The following is an 11,879-nucleotide window of genomic DNA, read 5'->3' as shown; positions in this document are numbered from 1 at the left end:
AATAATCTGGTATTTAAAGAACTAAACGACCTCAGCAAAACTAAAGAACTGTGGTGAGGAGCAGCGTGAGAAGGAAGAAGCAAAAATACTCCAAAGGTTTCATCTCTTGAGGAGAGTGGGGAAGAAATCACCGGAGAAGTCTTCTTCAGGTTGTGTATCATAGGTGGGCAGTGACACCGGAGTAACAATACTTCTCAGTTGGGGAAACATTAGTGTTTTCTTTTCAAGTAATACTAGGGATTTATCTGTTTGATTTTCTATGAAAGCGGGAAAGGGCAAGTAACAGTAAAATGTAAAAGGAGAGCAAAATGTCGAAGCTGGTGTGGTGATATTAATACCACAGAACATGAAATTTAAGGTTAAAATCTCTAAACAGAAAAAAGACAGACACATGTAACAATAAAAAGCATAATTTAGGAAGAAGGTTAAACAGTCCTAAGTTTTTATGCATGAAACAACATAGCAGCTAAAAAATTACAGTATTATTAGAAATGAAACTGTGAAATAAAATATTACAGTTCAAGATGTGAATATGAGAATTGGCCAGTTCTGACAGACAAATAGATAGATATAGGTAGACAGACAGACAGACAGATAGATAAAAACATAAAGAAATTAAGTAATATGATCATGAAGCTTGTTTTATAAGGATACGGTCATCCTCATTGCGGATTCCGTATTTGCGAATTTGCCCACTCGCTAAAATGCATTTGTAACCCCCAAATCAATATTTGCTGCACTTCACAGATGTGTGCAGAGTGGCTAAAAGTTTGGGTTGCCTCATGGGCACTTCCCAGCCGAGGTCAAATAGGAGACACTCTTCCTTCTTGTTTTAGCTCTTATGTTAGAAACAAGTGTCCTTTTCCCAGCCTATTTAGTGTCATGTTTTTTGCATTTTTGTGCTTTTTTTGGTGATTTTGCAGCTTAAAAATGGCTCCCAAGCATAGTGCTGAATGCTGTCTAGTGTTCTTCAGTGTAAGAAGGCTGTGGTGTGCCTTATGGAGACAACCTATATGGTAGATAAACTTCATTCAGGCGTGAGTTATCATGCTGTTGGCTGTGGATTTAATGTTAATGAATCACCAACATATATTAAATAAGGTGTCTTTAAGTAGAAACATACATAATGGAAGGTTATGTGTTGATTGGTTGACAAAAATGTTATAACCAGAGGCTTACAGGAACATAACCCTGTATTTCCCATAGGAGGAATGGTTCAGTGTTCACAGTGACTTTAGAGGACATAATTACTGTGAATAATGAGAATCAACTGTATGCAGATTTAGAGAGAACTTTAAGTTCCTCAAATATCGTATATCCAGTGGCTGGCCCAGTGATGTAGTGGCTAAAATCATGTGCTCCACTTTGGCAGCCTGGGTTCGCAGGTTCGGATCCCAGGAGTGAACCTATACACTGCTCATCAAGTCATGCCGTGGCGGCATCCCACATACAAAATAGGGGAAGGTTGGTACGGATGTTAGCTCAGGGCCAATCTTCCTCAAGCGAAAAGAGGAATATTGGCAGTAAGTGTTAGCTCAGGGCCAATCTTCCTCACCAAAAAAACCAGTATATCTATTTTCTTACATTTCATGGAAGATTTCTAAAAATTACTTGTGTTTTCCCCTAAAGAACACCTCATTATGATTTTCTGATCATAATCCAATACATTTAGAACTAAAAAGGATACAAAAAGCTTAACTACATTGAAATCAAGATATCCCCTGAACTCAAAGAAATATTAAAAATTATCAAAAACAATTTTAAATTATCCAGAAAGCAATGAAAATAATATTTCCCACCAAACCTTATGGTACTTGGTAAAAGCTACATTCACAGAAAATAATGATAACCTTAAATTCTTTATTATTAAAGAATAAAAATGTTAAAATATAGAAATTTTATAATCACTTACAAAAGTTAGAAAGAAAAACAAAAGAAGTAAAAACAAACTATGAAGGAGGAATTGCAGGTACAATTAAAGAAATAGGAAACAAAAATAGAACAAAGAATAAAAAACTCAAAAAAGTCATTTGAACAACATACAATAGGAGAAACCATTTTGTTTGAGATTAAGGAAAGCAGAGAGAGCAAAAGATGTACAAGATTGTCAATGAGAAACAGCATGAAAAGACAAATACCAAAGAGAAGAAAAGAGATAAAAGAAAACATTATGTGCAACTCTATAAGGAATTTGAAACCTACGTGATTTCCTAGCGAACAATATGATATAGCAATTAACTCAAGGCAGGAACCTTGAATAAACCAATTACTATAGAAGAGTTTTTAAAAGTGATTTAAGATCTAGCATTTACAAAGGCAGTAGGATCAAATGTCTTCATATCTGAATTGTAGCAAAACTTTAAAGTACATACTTGCAAGACTATTTAAACTGTTCCAGGTCTTAGAAAAAATAGAAAGCACTCCAATTCATTTGATGAGGCCGGGAAAATTTTAGTACCAAAACCCAATAAAGAGAGTGTCAAATAATAATCCACGTGACCAAGTAGGGTTTAGTCCAACAGTGCAATCACTTTCAGGAACTCTTTTTTTTTTTTTTTTTTTTTTTATTAATGTTATGATAGATTACAACCTTGTGAGATTTCCACTTTCAGGAACTCTTAACAACATAACTTTTATTCTTTTTCATTTGAAATCTTGTCAAACTCAAAGAACAGTACAAGAACAGTACAAAGAACTGCCATGTACCCTTCACCCAGAGACACTATTCAAATTTTGCCAACTCTCCCAGTAACGTCCTTTATGGGAAAAAGATCCATCCAGGATCATGCATTACGCCTAGCTTTGTCTCTAGTCTCTCTTGATTGAGAACAGGTCCTCCATCCTCCCTTGACTTTCATGACCTTAACATTTCAAAGGACCACAGGCCAGTTATTTTGTAGACTCCCCCGGTTTGGGTTTGTCTAATGTGTCTTCACAATTACACAAAAATTTATGCATCTTTGACAGGAACTACGCAGAGCAACATGTGGTGTTGCATTCCCCTGTGTGGCACTCCATGTTGATTTGCCCCACACCCGGTAGTTTGCACACTAGAGTAAGGAGGTATTGCTCAGGTTTCTCCACCACAAAGTTTCTCTTTTTCCTCTTGTAATTAATAAGAATTTTTGTGAGAAGATATTTCGACATGAGTAAATTTCCTGTTCCCTGTTCAGCTTTCACTCATTAGTTTCTTACAAAACTTTTGCCTAAATTGTTTATTGCTATGATAGTTGTTAAATGGAGAATTTCCAACTCCAAGATTTCTTCTACATTTGTTGACTGGCATTCTACTCTAAGGAAGATCTTTCTCTTCTGATTTATTTGTTTATTTATATCAGTATGGACTAAAGGATTCCTATTTTATTCAATGGGTTACATTCCTTTACTATTATTATCTATTTTGATGATCAAGTTGTTCCATATTTTGGTCAGTGGACGCACCCACAAGCTTGTTTCTATGACCTTTTGATAGATCCCTATATTTCTGTGGTCATGTTCTGACTTTCAGTCGCAGTAAGATATTCCAGGCTTCTCTTTCACTTTCCCTGCCTTGGCCTAAGAAGGCTTGCTTCGCTTTAAAAGAAAATGTATTTAGAGACCAAGATCTGGGTACTAGGTACACTTATTGCTATTGAGATATCATTGTTCCCAGGCTCTCTAAGTGGACAGAGCTGGGAAATACACAAATTAAAACAACAATGAGATACCACTTCAGACCCACTAAAATGGCTATAATAAAAAATGCAGCCAATATCAAATGTTGGAGAGGACGTGAAGAAACTGGAACCCTCATACGTTGCTGATGGGCGTATAAAATGGTACAGTCACTTTAGAAAACAGTGTGGCAGTATTTTAAAAGGTTACGCATAGGCTAACTATAGAACTCAGCAATTCCACTCCTAGATATATGCCGAAGAGAACCGAAAACAAGTCCACACAAAAACTTGCACATGAATGGTCACAGCAGCATTGTTCATAATCGCCAGAAAATAGAAACAACCCAAATGTGCATGAGCTAAAGAGTGAATAAAAAAATGTGGTCTATCTGTTCAAAGGAACGTAATTTGGCAATTAAAAGAGATGAAGCACGGATACATGCTACACCATGGATGAACCTTTGCAGTGAATTGAGTGTGGCCCCCAAGAAGATTGTTCACGTCTTAACTTCTGGAACCTGTGAGTTTGGCAAAAGAGTCTTTACGGATGTAATTCAGTTAAGAATCTTGAGATGAAGAGATCGTCTTGGCTTATGCAGGTGGGCTCTAAATCCATTGATAAGTGCCCTAATAAGAGAAAGGCAGGAGATTTGAGAGACAGAAGAGGAAAAGACACAGACACATACAGAAGAAGGTGATGTAAGGACTGAGACAGAGACTGTAGTGATGTGGCCATCAGCCAAGAACGTGACGGAATGCTGACAGCCACCGGAAGCTGGGAGAGGCCAGGCAAGATGCCCCCCTAGAACTCCCGAGGGATGTGGCACAGCTAACACCTTGATTTTGGACTGGCCTCTAGAACTGAGAGACTGCTTTAAGCTACCCAGTTTGCGGCAATTTGTTATGGCGGCCTTGGGAAACTAACACAACCTCAAAAATATTAAGATAAGAAAAAGCTAGAAACAAAAGACCACATATTATATGACTCCATCTATATGAAATTTTCAGAAAAGGCAAATCTATAGTCAGAAAGCAGATGAGTGGTTGCCAGGGGCTGAGATGGGAGAAGAAATTTACTAAACAGCCATGAGGAAACTTTTTGGTGTGATAGAAATGTTCTAAAAATGGATTTTGTGGTAATGGATGCACAATTACATAAATTCACTGAAAACATTGAATTGCACATTTACTTTGGGATAGTTTATGGTATGTATGTTACATTTTGACAAAACCAATAAAAATTAAAATATAAAATATTTAGAAATAAATTTGACAAGGAAAGCAAAGAACTTAATAAAGAAAATTGGTGGATCATTTTTCTCCCTCTATGGATGTGGGAGGCATTCTTAACTATGACGGGAAATCCTAAGGTTTATTTCTATATAGATATATATTTATATATAAAATTCTAAAACTTTTGTGGCCAAAGATGCCATAAATAAGATCAACTCAGAAAACAACAGATTCGAAGAAAAATTTCAGCAGATGACAAAGCATGAATATTTCTCGTAATACAAGGTAATCTTAGACATTAAAAAAATGCAAATAATCCAGTAGAAAAATAGGCAAAGAATATGACGAGCAAAGACAAATGATCAATAAACATATATTTAAAATGCATAAGATGCATGATAAGAGAATGCAAATTAAAGCACCAATAAAATATCAGTTTCTATTCCATCATAGTGGGAAAATTATAGAGCAATACTACTTACGCTTGATGGGAATAAGATTGAGGAGGAATAATAATCTCATATTTCTTATGGAAACTGTGAGCTGTTAGCTCATTTGAAAAGCAATTTGATAACATGTATTAGTATGAGATATAGACAAACTTTCGATCCACTCAGATGTTAATTTCGTTGAAATAAAGGACAGCACATATGATATATGTACCAGGATGCTTATTTTATAGTCTGTAGAGGCAGCAAATTGGGGGGAAAAAGGCAAATACACGTCAGTGGAGGAATTGCTTCAATAAGTCACACTATATCCACAACCATGGAATATTTTCCAGCCATTGAAAGAGTTAGAGACAGCAAATTAGAGACAGTGATACCAGTTGATTTGGAAATTCTACCAGGTATTACAGCCTGAGAAAAGCAAGTTGCAGAGAGGGGTAGGGGTGGGTGAAATGGGTGAATGGCATCAAAATGTCCAAACTTCCAGTTATGAAACAAATAAGTCATGGGGATGTAATGTACAGCACGCAGACTATAGTTAATAATACTGTATTGCATATGTGAAAGTTGCTAAGAAAGTAGACCTTAAAAGTTCTCATCACAAGAAAAAAAATTTTTGTAGCTACGTATGGTGATGGATGTTAACTAGATTTATGGTGGTGATCATTTTGCAATACATGCAAATACCAAATCATTATGTTGTATACCTGAAACTAGCATAATGTTATATACCAATTACACCTCAGTTAAAAAAAAAGAAAAGCAACTTGAAGAGAAGTGTGAAAATTTTTAAAAGTTATGAATTTATAAATATATGTGAATAAATGTGTGTGTGTGTCTACTGCATCTTGCCATTATAAAAGTACCATCTCCTGTTGTAATTAATAAGTAATATGTGGGATGCTGCCTTGAAGTCAGATGAACATCCTAATTTCCCAGCTACCTGTCATCCAGTGGATTTTGCATCCTTGCCCAAATGAATCATTACATTGGGTGGTTGCAAATGAATTTATTAAATTTAAAATAAATTTTATTGAAGTACATGGAATCATTCTCAAAAATCTGTTTTTGTTCCATAGCAAGTTTTGAAGACTGAATGATTGACATAGTGGCTTCCTTTCTCTTTAACTTGGCCTGTGTAGACCCAATATGAATAGGCTTACATCATGCTTGCTCCTTGTCTCCATGAGCAAACGGAGTATAGCTGACAGTGTCTGTTCTCTCTTAGACTGACACTTTCAGAAAAAAATATTATAACATATTAGCTAATGAGACAAGTAAATTACATTTTCAATTTTGGCATCTGCACCAGCAGTACTGATTAGTAAAATTTACCAGAGTAAAACTTCATTAATCTAGTCTCTAGTTTTCTGCACTTCACAGTTGCTTTTTGAAGTTTCTGCCAAAGGCTGGCTCAGTGATAGTACCCATAAGTCGTATTTTTCTGAATACAGCATTCAAAATCTCTCTCTATAAAATAAATTAGGAAATTTCACAATACTGCATTTTTTACTGTCTGGTTTTTGATGTTAAATACTTAGATTCTTTGAAAATAAACCAGATCCTTTTGAGTACGAGTGACTAGCACAGCATAAATTTACTTTAGTTCAAATTGCATCATCTAAAGTCATTTTTCAAGAGAATCATCATGTACATGAAAGAGCTTTAAAGTTTGTTCAAATGATAAGGTTTATGTTTTATTGCTCTGTTAAAGATTTAGCTGAAAAGAATCAGGCAAGAAAACTTTTTGCTTGGAATGAAAAGAATAGAATGTAAATCCCATGCTGTTCTATTTCAAGAGTTACTTTCTTGGTAATACGGAACCTCTAGGCACAATCTACCCCTTAGCATTTTACCACTGAAAACATAGAATTAAAAAGTAAAACTTTAATCAGAAAGTTTCATACGATTTAATCTATTTAGAAGCATTAAGAGATCTCACTGAAGGATTAGGTGAACATTACTTTGACATCATGAAAAAAATCTTTGATTTTTCTCTACTTTGAACTGAAGGTGATTTTACATTCACAGCGTTACAGAAAGCAAACATTTCATATGCTAGGATGTTGTAGTAGATAAGAGGAAGGACTCAAATTCGGAGGTTTGAATTCTGGTCCCAACTCAGCCATGTGGCAGTCTCCCCAGGCCATGGCCTTCTGGGTTGTAAAAAGAGGTGGTTGAATTAGGAGAAAGATTATAATCTCATTTCATGTTTCAAATTCTGTACATTAGGTCAATGATGCTTGTGTACTTACAAAAATGGCCCCATTGTAATTCATTCATTAGAAAAAACTGCATTGAACATATACCATGTGCCAGGTATTGTTCTAAGCACTAGAAATACAGATTACCTACCCTCTCAAATATGGAAGAAGTTCACATATATCCTGTTAACATAACAGTATTTAATAAATCTTGACTCATAAGATATGGTATGCTCACTCAATAAATTATACGCTTCTTCTCACCATTCCACTGAAACTACTCTTGTCATCAATGACCTCCACGTTGCCAAATCTAATCCTCAATTCAGTTTTTATCAACTTGATCTGTCCATAGCATTTGACCCAGCTGATGGCTTCCTCCTTCTTCCTCCTTCTCATTTTTCCCTCTTGGTCACTGGGGCACCAGTCCATGGTTCTGCTATCACAACAGCTGCTTCTTTTCAATTTTCTTTACTGTTTCTTTCCATTCTTCTTGATCTCTAAATTTTGGAGGACTCCAAAACCCATCTTGGACCTATTTTATTCTCTATTTACACTTATTCCCTGGGTGATTTTTATCTAGTCCTATGGCTTTTAACTACCACTGACAACTCCCGAATTAATATCCTCAGCTCCACTTCTTCCTTGAACTCCAGAATCACGTACCAAGTACCTATTTGACAACTCGGAATAAAATCCAAATGCCGTCTCCCCCGCTTGCTCACTCTGAGACTCTGAGATTTACCTGAGGAGATTTTGGGGGAGTGTGTTTGGGACCACAATCTGTGATGGATGAGGATGAAGGAAGCAGCATTGAAAAGTGAGAGAAGCTGAACTGTTGATGCAGTTACAACAGAGGCCTCCGCTGATGCTACAGGGAGCTCTGGAGCTGGGATGGACCTTCAGAATTGTTCCAGTCGAGGCAAGAGAGATCTGCATCTCTGCATGAACAGTTGTTGGATGCAGGCTGCCCCCAGAGAGGGGCACAACCTTGGGCGAGGCAGCTTCCTCCTGCCCAGAGCAGTTCCTGGAGAGGACTCAGTTTTGAACCCTCAGCAGCCAACATTCACGGCAGCTGGGGGGATGAATGCCTTGCCCTGAAGTGGATCTGGGTGGCATAGCTTCTACTATAACCACCCAATGTCTGGTAGCATCTCAGACTTGTCACGTTCCATTCCTTATGCAGCTTAATTTTTTCTCGTAATATACACTATGTGTTTTACCTATTTATTTGCTTGTTATTTCTTCTAGAATGTAACAGCATAAGAGGAGAAACTTTCTCTTCCTCTTTCTTCTTTAATCCTATGCCCCCAGCATCTAGAAACAGTGCCTGGGGCGTGGTAGGTTCTCAAAAAAGATTAGTCAATGAGTGGATAAATGTATCACATGCTCACTGTATGCTATATGCTTACTATGCTGTGTTCTGGGAGTACAGAAGTGAACAAGGCAGACTCAGTCAGTACTCTCACAGAGTTTACAATCTAATAGAAATTATATCCATGTAGCACACATGGATAAAATACGTATGTATACACTATATTCAAAAAAGTGTAATTACAGCCAAATGCTATCCAGTATTAAAATTTATCTAGATTCAGCACAGCTGATAGTCCATCATACAAAACTTTCTACTGAATGACAATGTCAGAAGACTATAAAAACAGTGGAAACTTCAGTTAGAGGGTTATTTATTGTTCCTGCTAGTTTTTGGAAGGAAAAGTTAGATCACTGGAACACATATCTTTTGCCCAGTTTAGGAGGAAAGAATAAGGGACAAAATTAGAGAGAGACTAACAGAGAAAATGAATACTTACTTAACTGGAATTTTTATTAACCAACATCCTGTTTTCTAAAACGCTGGAGAGCAAGGCTATAATTGTATCTAAATAGATAAGGGACAAAATGTTTTGTAATGAATGGATAATTTATAGTCACTTTATACATACAAATAAAATTTTTCCATTACTTTAGTTTCTGAGTGGTTAAAATGTGATAAGGATTAGGAAATAACACTTCAGCTTTTATGTCATTGTTGTGGAATCACAGGTTCATCTTTTAAAAAGCGTCCCATTTCCCTAAAAGCTAGGTTTTCTGTTCTCTATAGCATATTTTGTTTTACAACCAACCAAATAATTTTGCCCATAGAGCTTCAGCAAGACGAATACTATTTCCCCCTCTGTGTATTTTATTTGAAATGTGAAAGCCTTTTACTCTGCATTTTCTGTGTGGTAGTGAACATGACCACCAACATTTTAATTTTTGGTTTTTCATGAGCAAGATATTTGGCATTTCTGGAATAACTTGATGGAAAATCTCACATTGCTCTCTATTTATGAATTCGCTAGTCTCTTTACTTTTTTGCACGTTATTGTTGCAATGATTGAAATCTGTTTCTTCACCTGTCTTCCATGTGCCACTTCATTCTGGGAGCACTGTAAGCCTTGAGAAGATTCTAGCCCATAAGAATTTCTACCTTAAAAGTGAAAGAAAAGGCAAGATTTTTTGTTTATGCTCACGGGGTAATAAAACCACTGGGTACCACTATTTTTCACTTCAGGCAGCTTGATATGGCCCTTTATTAAAATAAATTTTAGATTTCTGAATACCCTACCTGTCAATTTTATATTGATTTACTGAGATGTCACCTCTATTCCTGAATGTCCCTTAGAAAAGAATAGATGACTGCTAGCTTTGCGTTGTAATGCAGGTCCAGTTTAATTATGTCATTGCTTTGATGACTAATGCTTAGATGGCAAGGCCCTTACGGCAGATCTTTCAGAGCACAATAAACACTAGATCTCCACAAATTATCCTGTTGACAATTAATTAGTTGTCCTCTTACAATTGGAGGTAATACCTCAGTACCTCTAAGCCCAAAAGAGCTGCTGCAGCCCCTCAATTTTAGAGCCAACAATATTTGATAAGAACAGCCATGGATGGTTTAGTGGTAGAGATTTTTACAAAGGGAAGTGACAGGAAATGCTCTCTTATCGTGAACTCAAAGGAATATCAAGTGTGGCGGAAGAAGCTCTAGCTTGCCTAATTCCTCACACCGTTGCATCTGTGTCTGCCTGGCTCTTCCCTATCTCTCTGTTCCTCTCTTCTGGTCATCTCTCACCATCTCATCCTTCAGCTGCTTTCTTTGAGCCTCCCTGCCTCTTCCTTGTTTTGTGTATTTTTCTTCCTTTCCTGATCCCAGATTGTTCACATGAACTGACCAGAAAGTGTATTTCAAGTGTATATTTTGTGATTTCTTATATTTTTCCTAAGAAGATTTTGTTTTTCTAGCAGTTTTAATAACAGAAGAGTAAAATTCTTTAAATTTCCTGAATTTAAAAGCTTTTCAATTAGATGTGGATCTTGACATTTATGGGGAGTTGTAGTTTAAGTTGAAAAAAGGTTACTTACTCTAGGTTTGGATACTCATCTAGGAACAGAACCCTGCCCGTAGTACATGTCCACTAAGTGAGTTTTGGATGAATCCTCAATATGCGAATACTAAATTCTTACTAGGGTACTTAACAGATGCTCTTGTTGCATTCAGCATCCCCCAGACACGGACACACATTCCTTAAGACGTGAATCTCCAAAGGAAGCTGCTTATCTGTTTTCGCTCATCTTCACATCAAAGTCTTGGCAGTAACGGCCAGGTAGAGTTCACCTGATGAGGTTTCTCTGTGTAACAGCACCAGAGGGGTTCTCTAATTAGAACTCTTATGAATGCTCAGAAGCGCACGTTGAGAACTACCTATACTTTATCTTACAGGCGACTGTTCGATGAACTCCAAAACAGTGCTTCTCAAACTGTGATGTGCAATTCACCCACGATCTTGTTAAAATGCACATTCCGGCTCAGTATGTTTGAGGCAGACCTTGAGATGCTGCATTTCCAACAAGCTCCCAGGCGATGCTGCTGTGGCTGGTCCATGGGTCACACTTCGTGCTGCAAGGATCTAAAGGTAATAAGGTTTTTAACCAAACTTTTGTTATCATCCTTCAGTTCCTCCTCATTGGGGAACTGCTGATAAGCCTCAGCTAGTGGGGGGTCTGGCCTGTATTCTGTCCTGTCCCTGGATGTCTGTGTTTGCTTCAGGGCTCTGTTACTGATGACAGAGAGTCCTTAGTATTGACTTGTTAACCCTGGCAACTCCTGGTGCTAATTTGTGCACCATTTGGAGGCTGGTTGTGCAACTTCATTCTCTGAAGCTTCAGTTTTCTTTGTTTTGCTGAGGAAGTACATGGCGGGGAAGGGAGGCAGGAAGAATTACTTCTTGCTTTTCATGTAAGCTGCATAGCCCTGTAATCCCTTCTGTGCCATATCACTGGTGGTTTGGGAC

This window comes from Equus przewalskii, chromosome 18 (genome assembly GCF_037783145.1).
Source record: "Equus przewalskii isolate Varuska chromosome 18, EquPr2, whole genome shotgun sequence".
Classification (NCBI taxonomy): Eukaryota; Metazoa; Chordata; class Mammalia; order Perissodactyla; family Equidae; genus Equus; species Equus przewalskii.
The sequence above is the reverse complement of the archived record's forward strand: the minus strand, read 5'-3'. Positions refer to the sequence as shown.